Source organism: Zingiber officinale, chromosome 6B (assembly GCF_018446385.1).
Source record: "Zingiber officinale cultivar Zhangliang chromosome 6B, Zo_v1.1, whole genome shotgun sequence".
NCBI classification, from domain to species: Eukaryota; Viridiplantae; Streptophyta; class Magnoliopsida; order Zingiberales; family Zingiberaceae; genus Zingiber; species Zingiber officinale.
Genome location: NC_055996.1, coordinates 68,264,102 through 68,275,682, shown reverse-complemented (window position 1 = coordinate 68,275,682; position 11,581 = coordinate 68,264,102). Strand labels below are relative to the sequence as shown.

The 11,581-nt window shown below is 36.8% G+C and overlaps 1 protein-coding gene across 1 annotated transcript in view; it reads right to left on the bottom strand.

Moving 5' to 3' along the window:
* Nucleotides 1–5,447: 5,447 nt before the first annotated feature.
* The window catches only part of LOC121992593 (putative disease resistance RPP13-like protein 1), a 33,022-nt gene continuing 26,888 nt past the window's right edge, over nt 5,448–11,581 (bottom strand). The window contains exon 11 of the mRNA XM_042547077.1: nt 5,448–5,807. The gene's annotated coding sequence lies outside the window, so the exon portion shown is untranslated. The remainder of the gene's footprint in view (nt 5,808–11,581) is intronic.

The window sequence follows — 11,581 nt, the reverse complement described above, 5'->3', positions numbered from 1 at the left end:
AGTAGGAGCTACAAAACCATATTTAATAATTAGAGGAATTTCAAAATCGGTTTTCAGAAATACCTCCATACGACGCTTCCGGTGTGCGAAGTCCCCCTCGAATTTTGGTGGAACGATGCTTGGTTCGGCGATCTCGTTGCTTCGATCGGCGGTTGGTCCTCCTGAAGCGTCCTGGCTCTGATACCACTTGTTAGTCTATTTCGAAGGCCGACAAGAGGGGAGGGGTGAATTGCCCTGAAAAAATAAATCTAATCTTTCTCGGATTTTCAACTAAATAACAAACACTTATAATAATAAAAAAATAGACTAATTAAAGAAAGCAGACACAAGGGATTTACTTGGTTTGCAATCGGAAGATTGCTAATCCAAGGCGAATTAGGTACACTATATGAAAATCTCCTTTGGGCGGAGTATCCTCTCGTTAACAGCACAGAAGAAAAGTAAAGTACAGAAAAATGGATTTCAAGTGAATTGAATAAATTGTGCAAAATAGTGCTATATTTATAGTATTGTTCGAGGCGCCCTTAGGGGGATAAATTTTATCCCCCAACATTCAGATCGAGTCAAAACTCGATCTAGTCAAAAGTCGGGTCCGGGCGCCCGGAAGCATCCTGGGCGCCCCAGACTGGTCTGGGCGCTTGGAGTGGTTCCGGGCACCCGGACCAAGAAAGTCAACAGAATTGACTTTTCTCGGTTCGGGACCTCTGCTCTGGCTCAGCTCATCTCAGTCTGGGTCTTTCGCTCCGGCTCCACTAGCTTGGGTGATCTCGGTCATCCGGAATAGGGCTCACCTGAACCTAGGTTCCGGCCTTCTCATCGAGCAACCTTCCTCCCCAGTTTCTCATCCCTCGAACGTCGCGTACGTTCTTCTCATCCACCGGTGTACTCTTCCACGGTCACCTCGTCCCTCGGACGCACCGAGCTCGTCAGCTCTCTCCCGTGCCATCCTTCTCGTTAGCCGCATCTTCTGCTCGACTTTCTGTGCTCCTAAGCTCCTGCACACTTAAACACAAGGGTTAAACCAAACAGGACCTAGCTTAACTTATTTGATCACATCAAAACACCTTGGGGTTCCAACAACCATATGTTTTGATATTTGGGCAAAGAGTTTAAGTTAGATTTACCCTTGTATTTGATATGTGTATTTGAGTTGTGTAGGTTTGCATGATACACATATGACTTAGTTTGATAGTTTCAGGTTTGGTGAAGGATGGAGCATCCGAGGGACTGTGGACAAGGCAACAAGCACAAGAGGCAAGGGAAACACACTTCGAGGCATATGCAAAAGTAGACATTGGAACAATCCTCTTGGATGCGTCCGAGGGATGAGAGCCAAAGGAAGTGGGCTTGAAGGCAAGAGGTCAAGGCTGCGAGCAAAAGTCAAGTGAGTCGTGAGGGTCTGAGTGCTGAGAGATTGTACTCGGGGCAAAATCCTAGGTTTAGGGTTTATCAGTTGACTTGTGGCTTTGTTTGTTGACTGGTTTAGTTGACTGTGTAATCGATTGGGAACGAACAGGATGCTTCTATTTGCTTGACCAATGTGAAACGGTCGATTGGAAAAATCATCAATTAACTGGTAAAGTTACCAGTCGACTGGTATCGAGTCGTTGGGGTGTAACAGTCAAATTTCCATAGAGGACATTCGACTAGTATACTTATCAACTGGTAGGTGGGATTTTCCAACCCGTGGCCTATATAACCAAGGCTTTAGAGCTTGATTAGATTTGACGAAACAGGAGTGGTAAACCCTTGTTAGTAGTCTATCTTAAGTTGTGATTGGAGTGCGGTGTATTAATCAAGGTTGTGTGAGATTTACTCCACCGAGAAGGAGCTCGCGCAAGCAGGAGTTCCAGGGCTTGATCCACCGAAGGATTACTAGAATCGTCCACCTTACGGATAGCCATGGAGTATGAGCAAGTTAGCTCCGAACCATATAAATCGGTGTGCATTGGTTTGCCTTTTTGTTCTTGTCTTTAGCTTTTGTATTCAAATTTGTATTTGTTTATATTTCGTTGTGCTAACGAATAGGTAGGAAAGCGAATTCGGGTAATGACTATTCAACCTCCTTTCTAGCCTGTTATCGATCCCTAACAATGCACCCTTCGGTGCGCAGTAGCATTTACTGAGGGTAGTCAACCGATATGGTAGTCAACCCATGTGAGCGCGTGCCCTCAGTTGCGGACACTGCTACACACAGGAGGGCGTGCAACGTATCAAAAGGCTATAAATATATAATTATATCTATAATTATTAATATAAATTAGTTGTTTATTAATATTCACACCCTAAATTATTATTTTTATTAATTAAGATAATTTTTAATTATTATTATTTAATCGGGCATCAATGATATAATATCCACATATATAAATATCAACATGTATAAATATTATAAAATGATATGTGATTCGGAGAATAATCAGTAGGACATCACGTGGATGAAAGGAGATTAGTGAATCTATTGAGGTGGTTCTGAAGGTCAAATTGATGTTTGGCTACTCAGGCCTCCCAGCTCCTTAGCCTCTCAGATCTCCCAGCTCCTTAGCCTCTTTGGTCTCCCGGCTACTTAGCATCTTGAGTCTCCCAGCTCCCTAGCCTCTTGGGCCTCCCGGCTCCTTAGACTCTTGGATCTCCCGACTACTTAGCCTCTCGGTTTCCCGATTCCTTAGCCTCTTGGGCCTCCCGACTCCTTAGCCTCTTGGGTCTTCTGGCTACATATCTTCTCCAACCTCCCAGCTACCTAGCTTCTCTGGCCTCCTGATTCTTCAATAATGTAAGATAAAGGATTGTTTCAATTGAAAAGAATAATCATCGCATAAATCCTAGTTATTTTAGAAAAAAAAAAGACAATGATATGAATAAATCTTACATTATTTAAGGAATTAAATAATGACAACATAAATATCAAAACGGAAGGAAAATGTTTGTTTTCTCTCTATAAAAGATGGTCCTTTTCAATCTCTAAGGTACGCATACGCATATGCACCGGCTCTTCTACTAGGGAACCACTAGCTGTCATTCTAACCTTATTCTTATTGTTTGTCTCCATTTAGACTCCCAACCAGGTCATCATCTTTATTGTCATTCCACGATTGGTGATTAAATTGGCAACAAAGCCAATTCACCGATGATTCATCCTTCGACGCTCACAGGCAGGATCAAATTGGCGTCGTTTGTAGGAATATTGAGTTAAGACCTAAACCACAGTGTAAAGATGGATAATGCCGGAAGACCTAATGTCATAGCCATGGGGTCAACGGATTTTGACAATTTGGTGGTCGCGACAGTGCAAGCAGTGTTAAAGGGACAATCATCGCATCCCCCAACAGGTAATCCTTCACCAAAACACTGCCTCAGTCGATTAAAGCAACGTTGACGCATTAGAAGGTACCTTGACGGATGGAAACGCTGCGAACTGCTTCTCCTCTACCAATTGGTAAGTCCGTGGTTAAAGAACCTTCTGTAGAATCTTCTGGCAAAACCTCCTGGTTGTCATTCTAACCCTATTCTTGTTGTTTGTCTCTGTCCAAGCTCCCAACCATGTCATCATCCTCATTGTCATTGGAGAATGGTGATTAAATTGGCAACAGAGCCAATTTACCAGTGATTTATCCATCGACGCTCGCGAACAGGATCAATATAAATCCATTAAATCATCTATTAAAAGGTCATTAAGAAGTGAATTAATTAAGCCAATGTCCTCAAAGTATAATAACATCTCATCTAACATATGGGTTAAAAGTATCTTCACTAGCCCCCGGGCAATGGAGCAGTCGCAAATCACCTTTTTAATTTTTTAAACATCTAAGATCGAGTCTTAACTTTGGTAAATTACCAATAAATTCTACTTAATAGACAATTAGTCTAAGAATGCTAGGTTGATGGACCGTCCGCTACAAGTATATCCCAATTTATTCTAATGGTCGATAAAAAACTTCCGTGTGAGACTGAATCAATTATTCTTAGATTAATCGAAGTAAATTAAATACTCAGTGCTAACTAAATTGAATACTACAAAAATATAATGTCAAAGTACAAATAAATATTTACAGCAAATGATTCTTCGTATTTCATATAAATACTTAGGTATTCTAATAAAAGTCTATACTCAAAATTTTCACTTTATTATAATTTTTCTCTATTTTACATCTGTATTATTTTATTTTTTTACTTAATTATTTTATTTTAAGTTCACGTCTTAGTGATTAATCTAATCAACTAACCTAAATCAACTTCTTAACATAAATTATGTCAATTAGAAATTATTTTATGATCTTGGATAAGAATTATTCAATATGAAAAATATAAACAACTATCCTTTAAAAAATTAAATAAATGATAGATATTAACTAAACTGTACTTTAGAATATTCATTTTAATTTTTAAAATAACTTTTTTTTCATCTTAATTTCCATGTCAAACTACTATATAAATACTAAGATCGATCAATTATTTAACTCCTAATGATTTAATTATTTTATAATTCATTTAATTATTTTTAAATATTTTTTTGGTTTCCTTTTGAGGCAACTTATTAGAACATGAACAAGGCAAATTAGATTAGTCTTTTCTTTTCAGTTTTCAAGAGACAAACCTCACCATCAGTCCATCACTCACATATTCTTCCTCTATCACTTCATGTGCTTCGCCATTTTCTCCGTCTTCCTTGTTTTTTTTTGGTTCAGTGCACATTTTGGGCGCAGGTCGAAATCACACTCTTCGCAACGGTAGGACCAAATATGTCCCATCTCTCTACAACCATTACTGCCATAAGAAAAGCAACGGGTAAGGACAAGTTCATGCTCATCATAGAGGTCAAGCTTTATCTTCTCAGGCCACCCCTTTGCCATTTCTTTAAGATGCTCCAACTCTTTGATCCTCTCGGTGAATCGGTAAGCAACAATTCGATGTATCAACTCCCTGGCTTCTTTGGTAATTGTTCGTCCTGTAGGGCCTATAGCAACCAGGGCACAGCTCTGGACGTAACCAAAAGGTAGTGCCAACCATGGCATGCGTAAGAAGACTTTGTTAAATGAATCCTGATAATAATCGCTGGAGACGTAGATCATCTCAAAATTAGTATCCACATTTTGATCTCGTGATACTCTTCGATCAGTTTAGGGAGGTAATCGCCGCACCACCAACGTGTTGAGAAGTTTAGGAGGATGGTCTTTCCAACAAGCTCTTTTATTGGAACCTAACAGAAGAATATTACCACACAGTCTCTACTACCAAATTATAAGGAAAAATCTACTCCAGTGAAAAATAAGGAAAGTTGGAAGTTGTTTACATGTTAAGCAAGAAAATTCATTGCCTTCAATCCTTTTTTTTCCAATGACAGACCAGATCACCTGAAACAAGAAGTGACTCGAGTGTGTGAAGTTTGGCCTTTGCTTTCTCTGAAAACTCATGCAATTTCTCCTGTGAGAACAAGAAAGCTTCCCATATATGCATAAAATCCATACTCTTTAATAAGTTCAATTAAATCAACATTCATAGCTTTCCCATCCGATCCAATCAAGATGACAGCATGATGATTATTTTCCTGGAGATCAAAATAGCAAAAAAGCTTAACACAGCTTTAATTTGTCATGGAAAGGAAATGCAAGCCGAGGCATGCTTTCTATGGCTTCATCATAATCAGAGTCGCTGTCCAAGGACACTAGTACAACCTCAAAGCTCTCTCCATTTTCCTAGAGCTTTTTATAGATTTCTGCAAATACTGGAGTAAACTCATCGCAACAATCATAAAGACTGCATGCGAAGTACAAAGCCACTATTTTTCCTTCGAGATTTGAAACAGAAACCTGCATCAAAATCAGTATATATCAGTAAAAAATTAATTAATACACAATAATTATAGACATAAGTGATTAAGCATTTAGTAGATGTCAAGGCATTCCCATTGAGAAGGAACTCTGGTTGTTGTCTGATCCCTGAAGAAGGTCATTATGTTGCATTTGCAGGAGCTTCTTGACAAGTAAGAGGTAATGACTTTCGCATTGGATTTAGGTCAGCTTTCAATTTGCCAATGGATTCGATTTTCCAATGTAGCCTTATTGATGATGATAACTAAATTCGATTGATGCATCATTGATTTAGTTAGATGTATCACTATTGCTTTCAATGGTATCAGAGCTTAGAATTTTGTATTCGATTTTATTTAGATGAGTGAATTGATGTAGATCAGTCGAATCTAGCATTGGATAAGCTAGGGTTTAACCTACATTTCGAGTTGTTTTTTGCCTTATTTCGTGAAGAACACGAAGAACGACGGCGGAATAGGATTTTTCCACCCTATTTGTGAGCAAAACAACATTTATATGAGTAGAGAAAATGATCTCATGACTAACAGTCAACTGGTAAGGACTCCCAATCGATTGCTAGGCTGGAATTCGTGTATAGAACATTTTCAGTCCGACTAGGCAGTTCGACCAATGATATCAGTCGACCGGTGTTCATAGGGTCGTCTATAGAACAGTTCCAAGTCGACTGGAGGATTCTATTGGACCCATCAGTCAGCTAGTGTTCACAGGGTTGTCTACAGAACAGTTCCAGCTCAACTGGATAGTTAGATTGAAGCCATCAGTCGACTGTCGTAAGGGTCAATTGACTGGTGTGGGTGAACTTGTACACATAACAGTTCCAACTGACTGATGTAGACTAGTAGACTGCCATTCACTAGCAATCGACTGGTGTGTCCAGAATTTGGCACATATGGTGTACCAATCGATCGATGAACGGATTCAATTGTTGATAGTAACAGCTAACTGTGTTTTCAACAATTTTTTCCTGTATTCTTCTTCGTATTTGCTACTTAGTCAAACTAATTTTATCGCCAAAGCGAAACTATTGGGGAGGCTTGGGGTTTTTGCATAGATAGATGTATATCCATGCTAAAGATGGTTGGCCTAAAGGAAAGTCATTCTTTATGCCGGATATATGTTTAAAGAAGCTCACAAATCTAACATTGACTTATAAATCATGTGCGTACTATGTCGGCCCAAAGGAAGACTCACTATGTGACCGATTAGAAATATTGCGAGTGATAGTTGAAAATATAAGCTAAGGAAGCTCATAAATAAAGTTAATCATGTGCATGATGTGTCAGCCCAAAGGAAGACGAGTTATCTGGCAGATGATAATAATTATGAGTTGTTTAGAAAGTACCACTAACAAATCGTATTTCAATCCAAAGACTTAATGTAAGGTTGCACTAGGTATCTCAATTAATGCCCATAAAATTACATGTTTTGTTTGTTGCATTATATTAATGCACAACTATAAAGATACATGTTCTTTACTTTTGTTTATGTAACACTCTCAATATCTGCGAATCTAAACAACATCCGCGTGCTTACCAGCATAGGCTTTGATTAGTGGAAAGAGCATATTATGGTATTATTAGACTATATGGATCTAGACATTGTATTGAGACATGATTGCTCTGCACCTTTATCTAGTGATTCCATTACAGATAAAAGGTGATCTTTAACAAGTGGGACCCGATCAAATCAAATGAGTCTTATGATCATGAGGATGCCCATTCCGGGATTCATTAGGAGTTCGATAACTGAGAATGAGGATGTCAAAACCTTCATTAAAGAGTTAGCAAACCGATTCGCCTCAAACGAAAAGATTGAGATTACCATACTTTTTACGAAGTTGATGCCCATGCGATATAACGGGAAGGGTAGCATAAGAGAGTACATTATGGAAATGTCAAATTTGGTTACAAGGCTTAGGGCACTAAAGTTAGAAATGTCTAAAAGCATACTTGTGAACATTTTTCTACCTCTCTAGTTACACAATTCCTCTTTTTAAGATTAGCTATAATACTCAAAAGGAGAAATGAACGTTAAATGAGCTCATAGCTCAGTGTGTACAAGAAGAAGAGATATTAAGACACGACACATCTCACAATGCTCACTTTACATCATCATCTCAGTATTTGAACAAGAAGAAGAAAAATGATAATAGTAACCGTAAGGATATATAACTTGCAGTGACTAGGGCTTCAAGGCATAAAGTGTAAAAGCAACAAGATCCAAATCCAACTTATTACTTTTGTTAAAAAAAAGGTCACCTGAAGGAGATTGTCCTAGACACATCAACTACATGTCAAGAAAGGTATACTTCTCAACTTTGTTAATTTAAAAGTTAACCTAGCTATTGTACCTAATAACACTTCGTGGATAGATATAAGTTCAACTACTCATATATGTGTAACTATACAAGATTGCCAATGAAGTCGACTGCCAATTGATGCTGAAAGATTCATTTATATGAGAACTGTCAAGAAGACGAAAGCAAAAGCAATACGTGTTTTTAGATTTTGTTTAGGGAACAATGTACTTTTGAATTTAGAAAATACATTTGTAACACCATTATTTAGACAAAACTTAATTTCTATTTCATGTTTAGACAAATCTGGATACACTTGTTCATTTGAAAATTAAAAGTTGTTTAGTATTTTTTTAAAATTCTATTTTATATGGTATTGGTTCTTTGATTGACAAACTATATAGATTGGACACTGAAACTCATATGGATAATGTTGTGATGCATAGTGTATGTGTGAAGCGTGGTGTGACTAGTGAGAATATCTATATTGTGGCATAGGCATTTATGGCATATCTCTAAACGATGCCTAAAAAAAATAATATTATTAGGCATTCTTGATTCCCTTGATATGTCAAATTTTGAAATCTCCATTGAGTGTTTCAAAGGAAAAACAACTAACAAAAGTAATAAGAGTTCAAGGTGGTGTAATGGGGTCATAGAGTTGATACACACAGACATATGTGCATTGTTCTATAAAGCTTCCTGGAACGGTCAAACATACTTTATTAGTTTTATAGATGACTATTCCTGATACAGATACTTGTACCTTATTAATGATAAGTTACAATCCCTGGACATGTTCAAAACTTCAAAGTCGAAATTGAAAATCAACTATATAAGAAGATTAAGGCTATCAGATCAGATCATGATGGCGACTACTATAATAGATCTAATGGATCATATAAACAATATCTTGGGTCATTTGCGGATTAAATTGCTGAGTGATGAATTATTGCACAATACACCATGTCTGGTACTCCATGACAGAATGGTGTAGCAAAGCGACAAAACAAACCCTGAAAGACAAGATGAGAAGTATGATGACATTTTCTTCTCTACTGAATTCTTTATGGGGTGAAACATTCAAGATTATAGTTTACTACTTGATAGAGTACCTAGTAAGGCAATAACGAAAATCTCTTACGAGTTATGGATAGGTAGAACGCCTACTGTTAGGCATTTACATATCAGGGTTGTCAAGCTAAGGGTAGATCCTAAAGGTCTAACGAAAGAAAATTGGATGCATGTAAGAATTGTTAGCTATTATTTTAAAGAATACTCTGAAAACTCAAGAGAATTTATGTTTTTTAACCCATTAAGTAAATCCTTTTTCGAGATGAGTAATACCAAATTCATTGAGGATAATGAGAATATAAAGTTAAGGAAATATCATTTGAAGAGAACATTAATGATCTTAATCTGATAACTTTTGATGCAACTAATAGTAAAATGGTATCCATTCCATATACATTTAAAGTTGCACAATCAGAAGGGGTAGTGAACTATGATATTCCCGTACCACCTCCAATTCAAATGGAGGGGACGCCAACTCAAATAGAGGTATTTCCTTCTAGGTTAAGCACGACCCCCAACCACCTCAAGATCAAGTATCATTAAGGAGATCCATTAGAAAAAGAATATCCACAATAGCTCATGATTATATATATCTCCAAGAACATGTGTTTGACATTGGGTTGGAAGATAATCTCAAATCTTTCCAAGTCAAACAATGCACTCATCCGAAAAAATAGAGTAAAGTCATAAGGGAAGAGATGAAGTCTAAGACGGAGAATAACGTTTAAAAACTTGTCACATTGCTTGAAGGGGTGAAACCTATTGGCTATAAATGAATATTTAAAATCAAATAGGATTCACATGATAATATCAAAAAGTATAAGGCTTGCCTAGTCGCCAAGCGATTCACTCAAAAGGAGGATATTGATTACAAAGAGATGTTTTTGCTGGTTTAAGAAAGACTCCCTTAGGGTAGTCATGAACTCGTAGCTCATTATGACATTGAGCTACATGGATATTAAGACAATATTTCTCAATGAAAACCTTGAGAATTTATATACATGTGCAACTGAAGAACTTTGAATAGGGAGATTCAAAGCACCATGTATGTAGATTAAGGAAGTCTATTTATGGTTTAACGAAGACATCTCATCAATGGTACCAAAACTTTGATTAAGTGGTTTCTTCGTACGGATTTAAGGAGAATCTAGTTGATCAATATTTTGTATATCATGTTCAGTGGAAGCAAATTTATTATACTTATTTTGTATGTGGATGATATATTGCTAGCAAGTAATAAAAAGGGTTTGCTGCTAGAAACTAAAGTCATTTCTATCAGGTGAATTTGAAATGAAAGATCTTAGTGATGCATCCTTTGTCTTAGCCATACAGATTGTTCGTGATTATTCAAGATGCACACTTGGACTTTCATAAAAGGCCTATATGGAAAAAATGTCCATTCGGTATGACATGCAGAATTATGCTCCTAGTAACACTCTTGTGCTAAAGGGTGATAGATTTAGCTTGCAACAATGTCCATGCCATGAACTTGAGATAAGGAAATACAACAATACCTTTATGCATTAGCAGTAGAAAGTTTGATGTATGCTCAAGTATGTACGTGTCCGAATCTTGTATACATTATAGGGATGTTAGGCAAGATATTTGAGTAACTCTAGACTAGAGCATTGAAAAGCTATAAAGAGGGTTATACGGTATTTGCAAAGAACGAATGATTATATGCTCACCTATCGGAGATCCGGTCATCTGAAGATCATTGGATATTCAAACTTTGATTTTACCGGATGCTTAGATAGCAAGAGATTCACCTCAGGTTATGTCTTCATTTTGACAGGTGGGGTTATATCATGGAAAAATATCAAACAGATGCTAATAGCTACTTTGACTATGAAGGCAGAATTTCCAGTAGGCTACGAAGCTTCCGACAATGGGATATTGATTCAAAATCTTATCACAAGTTTATAGATCATTAAGGCATTAATAAGCCATTGAGAATTAACTATGATAATAAAGATGTAAAGTTATATTCCAAGAATAACCGTAATTTTTTGAAGTCTAAACATATCAAAATAAAATTTTTAACCGTAAAAAAAAGGGTTCAAAGTGGTCAAATTATGATTGAGTATATAAGGACAAATTTCATATTAACAGATCCTCTCACCAAGGGTTTATCACCCATGATGTTTTATCAGCATGTGTTGAATATAGAGGTTCTTCGTATTGATGAAGTACTAATTTATTAGGAATTTGTATTTGGTGCAATACTCTATATTAATAAACACATGTATTTTAGTTTATTGTACATACTAAAGTTTCTTACATATGTATAAGGTTATGACTTTTTGATATAAGGACATCATGTTTACTATTGCTATTTTGCATACAATATTTGTAAATATGGTATGCAACTCTATTTAAGTCA